The 13,230-nt window shown below is 40.3% G+C and overlaps 1 protein-coding gene and 1 pseudogene across 2 annotated transcripts in view; both read left to right on the forward strand.

Moving 5' to 3' along the window:
• The window catches only part of Wwc3 (WWC family member 3), a 110,064-nt gene that overhangs the window by 29,243 nt on the left and 67,591 nt on the right, over positions 1 to 13,230 (forward strand). The window lies entirely within an intron of this gene.
• On the forward strand, positions 8,709 to 9,975 carry LOC110540637 (ras GTPase-activating protein-binding protein 1-like; annotated as a pseudogene).

The following is a 13,230-nucleotide window of genomic DNA, read 5'->3' on the forward strand; positions in this document are numbered from 1 at the left end:
AGTATGCATAAACCATCAAGCCCTGAACAGTTTCAGTTTTTTGTTTGTTTGTTTGATTTTTGGTGCTCTCAAGTTGGGAAAGGTTTAATGTATAAAGCACATGCTTGATTTTAAAGACTTCATACAAAAAAGAAAAAAGGATGGAAAATTTATTTATTATGTATACAATGTTCTGTTTGCATATACATATGCATGCCAGAAGAGGGCACCAGATCTCATTATAGATGGTTGTGAACCACAATGTGGTTGCTGGGAATTGAACGCAGGACCTCTGGAAAGGCAGCCAGTGCTCTTAACCTCTGAGCCGTCTCGTCAGCCCAGTCAGTACATTTTTAAATGATGATGTTTTTCAGTATATAAAGAAAAAAATGTTTCAATATAGTGGGTTAAGTAGAATATGCCTTTCCAATTAATTTAGTTGTACCTACTTTTTAAAAAATTATGTGTATGACTTTCACTGTGTTACAGTACTGCTGTAGGGAAATCATTTTACCAACTAGACTGAATTTTGCTTTTATTTCACCTCAGTCTTTATATCATTACAGCTTATGCATAGAGGAGAACAAAACGTTTTTATGTCATCGCTGAATGTGAGCTTGATGGGCTTGCTGAGAAATTCTTTTTCTTTCTCCTGCTGGGTGACTATGATTGGATTGGTCAGGCCTCCTCTGGGTGTGGTTTCCTTTGGGTGGTACACTTGCAGGTTGGTGTGAGGTCAGCTTGCTTTTAAAGCTATGTTCCACTCATACAATATTATGCTGCTAAATCTGAATAAAGACATTCTTCTAGTTTTTACAGGAAAAAATAACACAGAAGGAAAATAAACCTTTGTGGAGTATGAAGTAAGTTCCAGAAGCCTTGACATGAGCTTCTGCCTCACCCCCTTAGAAAAAAGGAAGAAACTGAGTTAGGAGGAGATCGAGTCATTTGTCCAGGCTCAACAACTTTACTGTATAGTTACCTTTAATGATTTAGAGAGTTACCATTGTCTATGCCTGTGATCCAATAAAATATATACTGACAGACCTTACGTTCAGCCACTATTTAGTTGATGGCATGTCCCAGATCTTCACCCTTCCATCATATTAGTGCTGAAACATGTTTGAGAACTGATTGAATAAGATGGCTGTGAGAGCTCAGTCTGGTAAGTTTGGACCTTTTCCTAATTGCCTTCTCTACCGATTTGTTTTAGGACAGTTTATTCTTTGCTGGTTGATAGAACATCTTGCTAAGATCTTGCCTGTACATTGTCTTTGCTTACTACCTTTTTTTCTTGTGGACAGGCCTACATTTAGGGAGCCATATAATGTATCTTAAGTTGTCATAGTCAGTAGAGAATAAGAATGAAAGGATATAGGAAGTCTTTACTGATACTTCACCTGTTTTTGGTAGCCTTTCTTCAAACTATAGAACACATCAGCCTAAAAACAGAGATGTTCAAGGAAGAACTGCTCCTGGCTTACCCAGTCTCACGTTTCTTATTATCTGAGTCTTGTGATCTCAACTGCTGATTTTTTTTCTTCAGTCTTCTAATAGATTGTAGTCTGTCTACCTGCCTCTCTCAGTGGTTTGGATTTCTGAAATCAGCTGGGTTAATTGGTCAAACACTTCATTATTTGGCTGGGGGTTGCAGCTTAGAAAGATGAATCATAAAGAACAGCTTTCCTTAATTCAAGAAATACATGGACTAATAGGGAAGGTAATGCCTACATTGACAAGTAAGAAGCATTGGCCAACACAGAAATATAGACACTGATCTTTCTTACTTGTAAGACTCTTCCAGAGTGTGCATGTGTGTTCATGCATGTGTGCATGTGTGTGTGCATGTGTATGGTTGGGAGGCAGCAGGGGAACAGTCCAGTTGTCGCTGCAAAATGTCTATATATACCAACACATCTTGTGAAATTGAGAGGAAATAGTCAGACTTTTCACAGATTCAAATCATCTTTCTTCCTTTGTCTGGCTCGTCATGTGTGTTAGCCAGCTAACTGTCTAACAAACTCCAGAGTTTCAATTGCTTAATGAAACAGAAGTTTCTTGCTCATGTTAGTTCAGTATGAATGATGAAGGGGCTTCTAAGCCTATGATTCACACAGTCATTCATAGACCTAGGCTTCTTCCATGGTGTGGCTTACCCATCTTTTGGTTCTTTGCTGCCATCTACCTACTCCTTTGCTTTTGGCCAGCAGAAAAGGGTAGAGAGATAGCATAAGGAGCCTGCCCAACCTTATGGGACAGGCCTCACATTTTCTTGATTAACTATAGTCACAGAGCCATATTGAAGCAAGAGAGGCTAGGAAGTGTAGCTTTTCTATGGATTCAAGAAACACATATTATGGTTTCTTTTCTATTATTTTGAGAAACAAATACCTAGATACTTACAGCTTTTAAATATTGGCTCAATTGATGGAAGTCCTATTTTATTTGCTGTTGAAAAAAGCACTTTGCACACTTAATGGGACTTTGTGACGTGAGTGGTACTGCTTCTGGGCTATTAGTAACACTGACCTTCATACTTAGGCTAGTGGGCTGTGACCAGAGTGCTGCACTGGTCAAAGTCATGACCTAAGAAACATGACAGTGTGTGGCTTTGCAGGTAGGGAGTGCAGAAAAACATACATGCCTGATTGGAAGTTGTGGTCTTAAAAGGGATTTATGGTCATTTAGAAGAATCTCAGTAAGTCACACCTACGTGAAGGCTATAGACTAGTGTCAAAGCTTGTTGCCACCAAAGCAGCAATATAGATCTGCCTTTTGTTTGTTAAAAGTCATTTAGGCTGAGGGGTCTCTTGCAAATGTGCTAGTGAGTTGCTTGGGGGTATACCCAATTCTCCCTTCTCATTTGCTTTTACATGGGTGTTTCCATTTATGCAAATTGGTACAGCTCTTTACCCTGAGCAAAGATCCAGTAGCCATTTGCTCTTCAGATTAGCCCATGAGTTTATCCAGGTACCCTGATAGTTTTTGTTAGTGGCAATGAAAAGAATAGCTAATATTTAATTTTAAAAATTCCTTTTTTAATTTTAATTTTTTTCAGTTTATTCATTATATACCCCTGATTGAAGATCCCACCCTCAACTCCTACTAGTTCCACCCACCCTTTCTCTTCCCCCATCCCCTTCCCCTAGTCCACTGAAAGCAGAAGTTCTCCTCCTCTGCCATCTGACCATAGCTTATCAAGTCTTATCAGGACTGCCTGGATCCTCTTCCTCTGTGGCCTGGTAAGGCTGCATCACCAGGGGCAAGTGATCAAAGCACAGGCAACTGAGTTCATGACAGAGGCAACTCCTGCTTCCCTCACTCGGGAATGAGCCACTGATTTGCTACATCTGAGCTGGGGACAGGGGATCTAGGTCCTCTTTATGCAGAAGAGTTTATCTTTTTTTCTGCGGGATTCACAATTTTTATTTAGGAATGCTCATTTTTAAGCATCTGTCACTGACTCTCACATTTCTTTAAGGCATTGCATGTCAGTTGCAATGGTTAGACTGAATTCTGAGTAATATTACTCCTCATCCTAAATTCTAGAGTTGGGACTTGATAATAAGTGCCAGTTGCATTTTTACACATATTCTAAATTAACATTTGAGGCTAAAACATGCATTTAAATAAGTATTCCCAATAGGTTTTCAGAAGTAACATGGGAAGTTCGTAGCATGATACCTGCTATTTAAAATGTTGACAGTCTGGGTTGTCAAGATGCCTCAGCAGGTAAGAATATTCACCACCAAGTCTGATGTACTGAGTTTGATCTACCAGGTCCCACAAGGTGGAAGGGGAAAACTGATATAAACTATCCTCTGGCTTCCATGCATTCATTATGGCTCATGCATGCCCACATACATATGTGCACAAACACATAATAAATAAATATAATAAAAATTTGGCAGATATTCAAAGAGTCTTTCTAATGAAGCCTTACAATTTAATTTTGGGGCCAAGCAATGTCCCCAGGAATCTGCTGCTTGCTACTGAGTGAGAACCTTGGCACTGGGAGTATAAGTGTTATGCCACAAAACTTGGAGAAACAACTAGAACAGCACACGGAGTTGAATTCACCACATAAGTAACCACAAACAGTCTGTGTCTAAGTTCCGGCCAACTTTGAAATATACTTGGAGCCAGGCATTTTAGAAAAGGTGAAGGAAATCATTATAATTTCCTGAGGATTTGTTTGGCTTTGAAACTAAGATTAATGGTGTCCTCTCTGAATAGTATATTTAAAAAAAAAAAAAAAACATTCATTGGAAATATAAAGATGACTTTGTTCCAGAGACTGGAAAGTGTAGTTCAAGAGCAAAGCATTACTCTGGCTGCCTGATAACAGAAATATGTACAAAATCAGTGCTTGCTCTCTACTCCCACTTCCTGCTACTGGCTTCTACTTTTTTAAGTTTGATATGGTTAGTGTGGAGTGGGCTCATCCTCTCAGGGCCCTGCTGCCTTCCTAGTTGCTGCCTGATAGTGGTCAGATCAACATTGTAAAGATATCCCTATCCTAATATGTGTAACCTGTAACTCACTCAAGGTTTAATTCATGACAGTACACAGCCTTTTTTGAGCTGGCACTTAGACTGCCTAGCAGGATGTGACAGACAGGATGTGACAGATGTGAGTATATTGTTTCATGTGGTCAAAGGGACCACATGAAATGTGACTCAGTTAGGGATATACACATTTAACTGGAAGATTATTGTGGTGGGCCCCATATCATAACAAAGGTCTTTCCAAATGGAAAAGAAAAGCAGAAAAGACAGCAAGAGAGCTGGCCTTTCCAACAATGTTTCTTTAAAAATAGGAGGAGTAGGGGGCTACAAGTCACAGCTCTAGGAGCTAGTAAAGGCAAGGCTACAGTACCCCCTCTACCCCCAGCTAGGTGTGTCCAATCTGTGGCTTTATAGACAATATGTGGCTGAAGTCTATGAATTCTAGCTATGAATGCAGCCCATTACAAAATAAAAAACTTGGACATTATAAGACTTTTATGTTTTGTTTATTATGTTTTGTAGTTTGGTTGTACTGTTCATTAGATTGAACTTTGTAGATGACAATTGGAATGTCAAAAGGCTGGACACGTTTTCAAGACTTTGAAATGTGAAGCAGGGTTGTGCACCTATGTTAGCTGTCTCCAGATCTCTGAGAATGATCAGAGAATAATGCGCCAAACAGCTGAGGCTGAGTCCTGAACTGTGAGAGAAGAAATGTGACTGAAACCACCACTTTCGTTGTAGCAAAATGTAAGCAACCCAGTCTGAAGCAAGTGCTGGTGCAGTGAGATGGCCAGAAGGGGACTAAGTGCCTGCTGGTCTCCACACTGAGGCCAAGGATGCCACTGTCAGCCAACATGACCCTATGAGGTTCATCTTGTTATCCTCAGTGTAAATATTAAGAAACATGGGCTAGGGATATCGCTGAGTAGCAGTGTACTTTCCTTTGCCTGGAAGGTTTAAGGCTATAAGTTCAATCACTCATATTGGGGAAGGGGGAGGGGTTAGGAGATTGAGGCTCAGGGCAAAATGGAGTGACTCACTCAAGGTTTAATTCATGACAGTACACAGCCCTTTTTGAGCGAGCACTTAGACTGCCTAGCAGGATGTGACAGACAAAGCAAAAAGAAACCGGAGTCGGAGTCTGGGTTTCTACCACTCTCTCAGTTCATACTGCAGTGCTTTTTAAGAATGGCCCTCAGAACATAGTCTCTGACTTGTGGAAGCCAAGTAATATGATTTGCTTAGGGGAGAATCGGCAAGATCTCTGGTTGGTGGCTCAGGACAAAGAAAGCGGTTCTTCTGTTTTCAGTTTCTACTACATTCTTCTCCCTTTACCACATTCTGGAAATGCTGTTCAGCTCATGCCACTGTTGGGCCTTCTTGCCTGTTCCTTCAGGGTAAAACACGCTCAGGCCAGATGGACTTATTCTGAGCTCTGGAGTACATGTATTAAAAATATCTCCAGAGGGTGGTGAAAGACTTTACTTCTTTGGCTGCCAGGAGCCTGAGGTGGTGGCTAAGCTCTTTAGCACTATGTAACAAGTGCTTAATATAAATGCATGTCCATTATTTATCATAAACAACAGATCATTGGGGCATGCTTGAACTATAGAAGCCTGATGAATAAACTGTGGTCTGCTCCTCAGAATGAAAGGTTTAGATCAAAGAAACTAATCTAAAAGAGCTAAAAGACACAAATATAGAACTGAAAAAAATCAGTATATGAAATTGTATCTATTATGATATTATTTGTATGAAGAGGTAGGAAAAATCAGGGAGGGGAACAAACATGTTTCTCTAGACCATGTCTGTTTTCTTCTTGATCGTTAGAATTTACCATCTGGTTTTGTGTACTGAATTTAAGATATAGGGTAGAAAAACTTCCCAGACCCCAATATTACCCTACCATATAGCTAGACCATGTTTTATTTATTCATCAGTTGAGGTCTGTTAGTTATTTCCATCTTTGTGCTATTAAAAATAAGGGTTTTTTTGTTTTGTTTTGCCTTGAACATTGGAGATTTTCTGTGTGTGTGCGTAGATAGATGTTTTCATTTTTTTATGTATATCTACCTAGAAGAGAGATTCCAGGTCAAATCGTATTAAGTATATGCTTAACTCCTTAGTAAATTGCTGGACTGTTTTCTAAATTGAGTTTTCTCATGGATATTTATAATATTGAAAATCTGGACTTAATATAGGTATTAATAGTTGGACAGAGCTTGGGTAAACTGCATTAATCCCTTGACTGAATGATTTGTACAAATAAGAGTTATATAGCAGGCATCATTGAACACCTATGTCATTTTTTTTCCTCTAATTTATTCTGTCTCCATTGTCTTTACCTGAGCATATGTGCTCATGTAGATGACTACCACAGTGCACAGGTAAAGATCAGAGAACATCTTAGGAGAATTGGTTCTCTTCTTGTACCACATGGGTTCTGTGGATTAAGTTCAGGTTGATAGCCTTGGCAAGTACCTTTTCCTGCTGAGCTATCTTAATTAACCCTGACCACCTATTTTATACCTTGTCTTGGACAAGATCAAAGGCGTTGTGGAAGAAATATTCATTTTCAAGGAGCATGAGCTATTCACCTATATCACGTGATGTTTACAAATAATTTATGACAACAGAGACAGAATTCCTATGCTATAGTTCTAGGCTAGCATGTATAATTTTTAGAGAGACTTAAGAGTTAAATATTACAAAGCTAAGTAAAAACAGTAAAAAATAGAAATTTGTATGTAGAATGAGATCATGACTATGTCATACATTCAAGTCTATTTCGTAAATTTTCTATAATGAAACAAAAAAATATCTCTTCATCTGTGTGTGAGAACTGTGGGTATAGTGGATGTGTTTTGGGGCAGGTGAAAATTGAAGAGGCTGGACAAGCTCTCTGTGAGTAAAGATGGAACCTTGGGAAATAGTATGCTGTCGCCTAGACTTGATCCCTTCCTCCTCCCCTTCTCAGACAAACTGACTCCTATTTGATGTTCTTTGCCTCTCAGTGGCCTTACCCAGACATCAGCAATTGCCCTGCTGGGTAGTTAAATAGAAGGCTTTTCATTTTTTTTTTCAGTGGGGAAAAAAACGCTCTTCAAAGTTAAAGACTTAACCATGCTTTTGTAAGAAGACAAAATTGAATTGCTTATTTATTTTGCTCAAAGAGTATTATCTAATCTTTTTCTATAGATTAGAAAGGATTCCAAGACTAGAGCTGAGAAACTGCCCAAACCAGCTAATCTACTAGCCTTGATGATTCCAGAATGTTCTACTTGGGGCCCACCTGAGTGCCTCCCTTGCAACCAAACCCACTTATCTCCATTTTAAACATTCAGATCTGCCTGAACTGAGAGGTGGGTTAGAGTGGTGAAAGCACAGAGCTAGCATGATTTTACTTCTAAGCAAAGGGCAGCCAGAAGTGTCAGTGTGGGGGACTCCTACTGGGATTGAATGAAACACAGCAGAGACATCAACCTTAGAACAAACGTTCTTTTCGGTTTTGCCCTTTTTGTTGTTTGTTTGTTTAATACTTTTTTATTTTCTGAGATCTAATATAATTACATCATCTCCCCTTCCCTTTCCTCTCTCTAGACTCTCATTTGCCCTACTTCCATTACTCTCTTTCAAATTCGTAACTTCTTTTAATTTTTGTTGTTATTGTTGTCGTTATTGTCATTGGTGGTGGTGGTATGTATGCACACAAGCTTTCTTTCTTTTCATTTTTCTGGTGTGAGATTATTCCCTATTTTTATTAGTGTAGTTAAAATCCTTGGGTTGGTGTTTTCTTCCTAAGATGGTATGTGTGTGAGTGTATTCGTTCCTAAAAGTAAAATATAACCTGCTCAATCCATACAATGTTACTTATATGTATGTTTTCAGAGCTTACCATTTGGTATAGGATAACCAATTGGTATGCTCTTAGTTCATTTTTCAGACATAGTCTTAGTATGTGGCTCAGCGTGACCTCAAACTCATGATTTTCTTGCCTCAGTCACCGCAGTGCTAGGATTATAGGCATGTATCACCATACCTTACTTTGTACACGTTTTCTTTATTGATTCATTCAGAATCAAGTAAATGACATTTATTAGTTAGCATGTTTCATAGAAAAAAAAGATGGACGGGCATTGCGTGAGGGACACCGCCACCTCCTCCTGCACAGCAGCCCTGTCCTTTTGCTCAGCCTCACGGGTTGACTGGACCAAAACAATGATTATGGAGAAGCCAAGTCCCTTGCTGATCATTTGGGAGTTTGTGCAACAGTACTACAACTTGCTGAACCAGGCCCCAGACATGCTGCATGGATTTTATGGGAAGAAATCTTCCTATGTCCACGTGGGCTTGGATTCCAATGGGAAGCCAGCAGATGCAGTCTATGGGCAGAAGGAAATCCACAGGAAAGTGATGTCACAAAACTTTACCAACTGCCACACCAAGATCTGCCACATGGATGCTCACGCCACTCTGAATGATGGGCTGGTGGTCCAAGTGATGGGGCTACTGGCCCACAAGAACCAGGCTTTTCAGAGGTTCATGCATACCTTTGTCCTTGCTCCTGAGAGCTCTGTTGCCAACAAGTTCTATGTTCACAACAACATCTTCAGACACCAAGATGAGGTCCTTGGTGGCTTTGTCACAGAGCCTCAAGGAGGAATCTAAGGAAGAAGTAGAAGAACCTGAGGAAAGAGAGCAGGCACCAGAGGTGGTGTCTGATGATTCTGGTAGTTTTCTATGATCAGACTGTCAGCAACAACTTAGAGGAACATTTAGAGGAGCCTGTTGTGGAGCTGGAGCCAGAAACAGAGCCAGAGCCAGAGCCAGAACCTGTGCCCAACATCCAAGAAGACAAGCCTGAGCCTGCTTTGGAGGAAGCTGCTCCCGAGCATGTGCAGAAGAGCCACTTCCACGGCCCTAGTGGGTATGGCCCATGCACAGGAGGACTTGAGGATGTTTTCTTGGGCATCTGTGACTAGTAAGAACCTTCCTCCCAATGGGGCTGTTCCAGTGGCACAACCTCATGTGGTCAAAGTGCCACCCTCACAGCCCCGTCCAGAATATAAGCCTGATTCTCAGATTCCACTGCAAAGGTCTCAAAGAGATCACAGAGTACGAGAACAACAGATCAGTATCTCGCCACAGAAGGAACCCTGGCCAATCTGTGAGGCTGGTGAACCAGGAGATGTGGAACCTCAAAGGATGGTGAGGTACTCCAACAGTCACCAGCTGTTCATTGGGAACCTGTCACATCAGGTTAACAAGTCGGAAATGAAGGATTTTTTTTTTTTTTCAAAATTATGGGAGCATGGTGGAGCTGCACATTAACAGTGGCAGGAAGTTACCCAGATTCAGGTTTTGTTGTGGTTGATGATTCTGAGCCTGTTCAGAAGGTCCTTAACAATAAGCCCATCCTGTTCAGAGGTGTGGTCCTTCTGAATGTGGAAGAGAAGATAACTCTAGCTGCGAGGGAAGGGGATCACAGGGACAATCACCTTCGGGGACACAGAGGGCCCCGTGGTGGGCCAAGTGGTGGGATGAGAGGCCCTCCCATGGAGGCATGGTGGAGAAACCAGGCTTTGCTATGGGTAGGGGAATTACAACTCCAAGGCAGTGGGTCGCTTTGGACAGGTCTCCACGCAGCACACAGCCCCTACTCCTTGCTGTATGGTAAATTCCTTCAACCAGCCTTGGTGTCTCAGAATAGTCTATTATAAACTGCTTGAGTTTGTACACTTTTTTTCTTTTTATTATTAGTTACATTTTGTTAAATATGTATCCCAGCTGTATCCTGCTCCCTCATTCCCTCCCAATCCCACCTTCCTTCCCTTATCTCCTCCCTGCCCCTTTCCAATCCACTGATTGGGGAGGACCTCCTCCCGTTTCATTTGACCCTGCTTTATCAGGTATCTTCAGGACTGGCTGCAAAGTCCTCCTCTGTGGCCTAACAGGACTGCTCCTCCCTTGGGGGGTGGGGAGGTCAAAGAGCCAGCCATTGAGTTCCTGTTAGAAATAGTCCTTGTTCCCCTCACTTTGGGAAACCAATTGGTTACTGAGCTACCACGGGCCACATCCGAGCAGAAGTTCTAGGTTATATGGTCTTTGGTTGAATGTCAGTCTCAGAAAAGACCCTGTGCCCAGATATATTTGGTCCTTGTGGAGCTCCTATCCTTTCCACATCATACTAATACCCTCTGCCGAAGGTTTGGTTATGAGTCTTAGTATCTGCTTTGAAACACTGCTAGGTAGAGTCTTTCAGATGCCTTCTGCGGTAAACTCCAGTCATACGTTCAGTGCACATCCCATTTGTCTTTCTAAGTGAGGATTGATAATCTTGTCCCGTGTTTGCTTTCTTGATTATCTTCTTTAGGTGTATAGATTTCATTATGTTTATCATAGCTTGTAGGTCTATGTAAGTGAGTATATACCGTGTTTGTCTTTCTCCTTCAGGGATACTTTACTCAGAATGATTTTTCTAGATTCCACCATTTGCCTCCAAATTTCATGATTTCCTCGTTTTTGATTGCTGAGTAGTATTCCATTGTGTAAAAGTACCACAATTCCGAGTTTATACACTTTTAATTTCTCTTGTGTTCATGGTGTGTGCACCCCACCCGCTTTCCTCCCTTGACCTTTTAGTCCTTCACTTCCAGTTTTCCAGAATGAATCTTTAGGAAGAATAGATTTTTAAAGAAGAGGAAAGACTGACCTTCCTGATCACGCTGCATATACTGACTGGAGTTTAACAGCCATTCCCCAAAGGAGCGTGTCTCGGTTTTCACTGACAATGGATGTTCATTTGTTGGGAGACACAGGATTTGGAAACATTTTGGAAGCAGGAAAAATCTATATTATTTATCAAGAGTCACAACTCCTTTCTGGTGTGGAAAAATTGCCTTTTTGGCAACTGATGCTGAGTCCCTGCTGGTGTGGCTAACTGAAAAAAAAAAAAAAGGTGATTCCAGAACTTTGTTATTTTAACATGTGATTACCAAACAGTTGTAAACCTTCGTTTTTACTATTGGATTTTAAACTGTGATGTAGTCTGTCAATGTCTAGAACACAGCTAAGGACTTTGGTTGAACTGTTAGATTCTTTTGAGGTAGAGTTTTTCATGTTTTATTTGTATTTTTTAAAAGAAAAGTAATAAAGATTCTAGATGTGTTTTCAGATTCAGAGTATGTGGGGGAACTGTAGACTTTTTGAACACATGTATGTGCTGTGTTAACATTGTTCTACCTCATCCTACATCATGCCTCAGACTGGAAGGCTTGTGAGGAAGGTGCTTCTGCGAGGCCTCTGACCTCAGTGGCCCTATGTGCCGTGTGCTATTCGGCTCTCTGTCTGGTTTCCTGATGGGGCCCTAAGAAGGATTTGGCTTGAATATCGGACGTGGCTAATGTGCTCCAGGGTTTGCATTTTTTTCTTTAAATCATAGCCACATGGTAAATTTTATATTTTCTTATGATTCTCTTTTACTGATGGACATGCAGTGGGTATTTCTTGGAAAAGGCCAATTTTTATTAAAATATTTTGGAAGAAAAAAAACAATGTGCAAAATTGGTCAGGATTATAAAAAATAATAAATGCTATTTCTATACATCATTACTTTACATATTGTTAATTGTATGTTCAACATTGGGACTAGTAAAAGTAAATATAATGAAAATCAGTAACATTTTCTAAATAGAAAATGTTTCCTTTAGTGATAAAATAATCACAGTATTAGAAATCCTATATCCTTGGTAGTATAAAAAATAGCTTCTGTAGTAAAAATTAAGTATAAATAAACAAATAAAAGACAAATAAACTTAGGTATAAATAAACTCATGATGATCAGCCAGGAGGTGGTGGCGCACATCTTTAACCTCACCCAGCACTCAGGAGACAGAAGCAAGCGGATCTCTGTCAGTTCAAGGCCAGTCTGGTCTAGAGAGTGAGTTCTAGGACAGCCAGGACAACACAGAGAAACTCTGTCTCAAAACAAACAAACAAACAAAAAGCTGGGCACAGTGGAGCACGGCTATAATCCCAGCACTTGGAGAGGCCGAGGCAGACAGATCTTTGTGAATTTGAGGCCAACCTGATCTACAAAGCTGAGTCCAGGATGACCAGGGCTACACAGACAAACCTTATCTCAGAAAATCAAAACAAGAATACAAGAAAAACAAACAAACAGGAAAATGACTCATGATGGTCTTCATGAATATGCATAATTGGGTAGTACTTACTATAGTAGGGCTCCTGAAGAAACTGAGATGTTTGAGTCCCTTTGACCTTTTATTGATGTCTTCAGATTTGGTGGTTTGAATTTTGTCATTTGTAGTTTCTATGTCTCCTTTCTCTTGTTAACAAGCCACACTGTTTTCTCTCTCTTTCTGTTTCCACATTTTCTTTCCTGCTTCTATATGGTTGTAAGGAAGTATAGGAAAGGTGAAAGACTCTACGGCCTTGGGGGATGTTAGAAGGAAGGGTCTCCAGTCCAGAAATGAAAATGAGATAAGCAAGTCAACTTCTGCCTTATCTTTTTTACATTCTCTTTGACATATTTATTTTTGTTCGGTGCCATTAAATCTGTCCTTTTTTCTCTTTTGGATTTGGCTGAGTCAGGATGTTATTTAAAGGTTTAGCCTTTCCACATACTGAGCAATTTCCACTTTTCTTTTAACTGAGTAAAGTTCATACAACCCATCTGCTAGCATTGCCAGTTTTGTTTTTGCCATCTCTTTTATTTTGT

Source organism: Meriones unguiculatus, chromosome X (assembly GCF_030254825.1).
Source record: "Meriones unguiculatus strain TT.TT164.6M chromosome X, Bangor_MerUng_6.1, whole genome shotgun sequence".
Lineage (NCBI taxonomy): Eukaryota > Metazoa > Chordata > Mammalia > Rodentia > Muridae > Meriones > Meriones unguiculatus.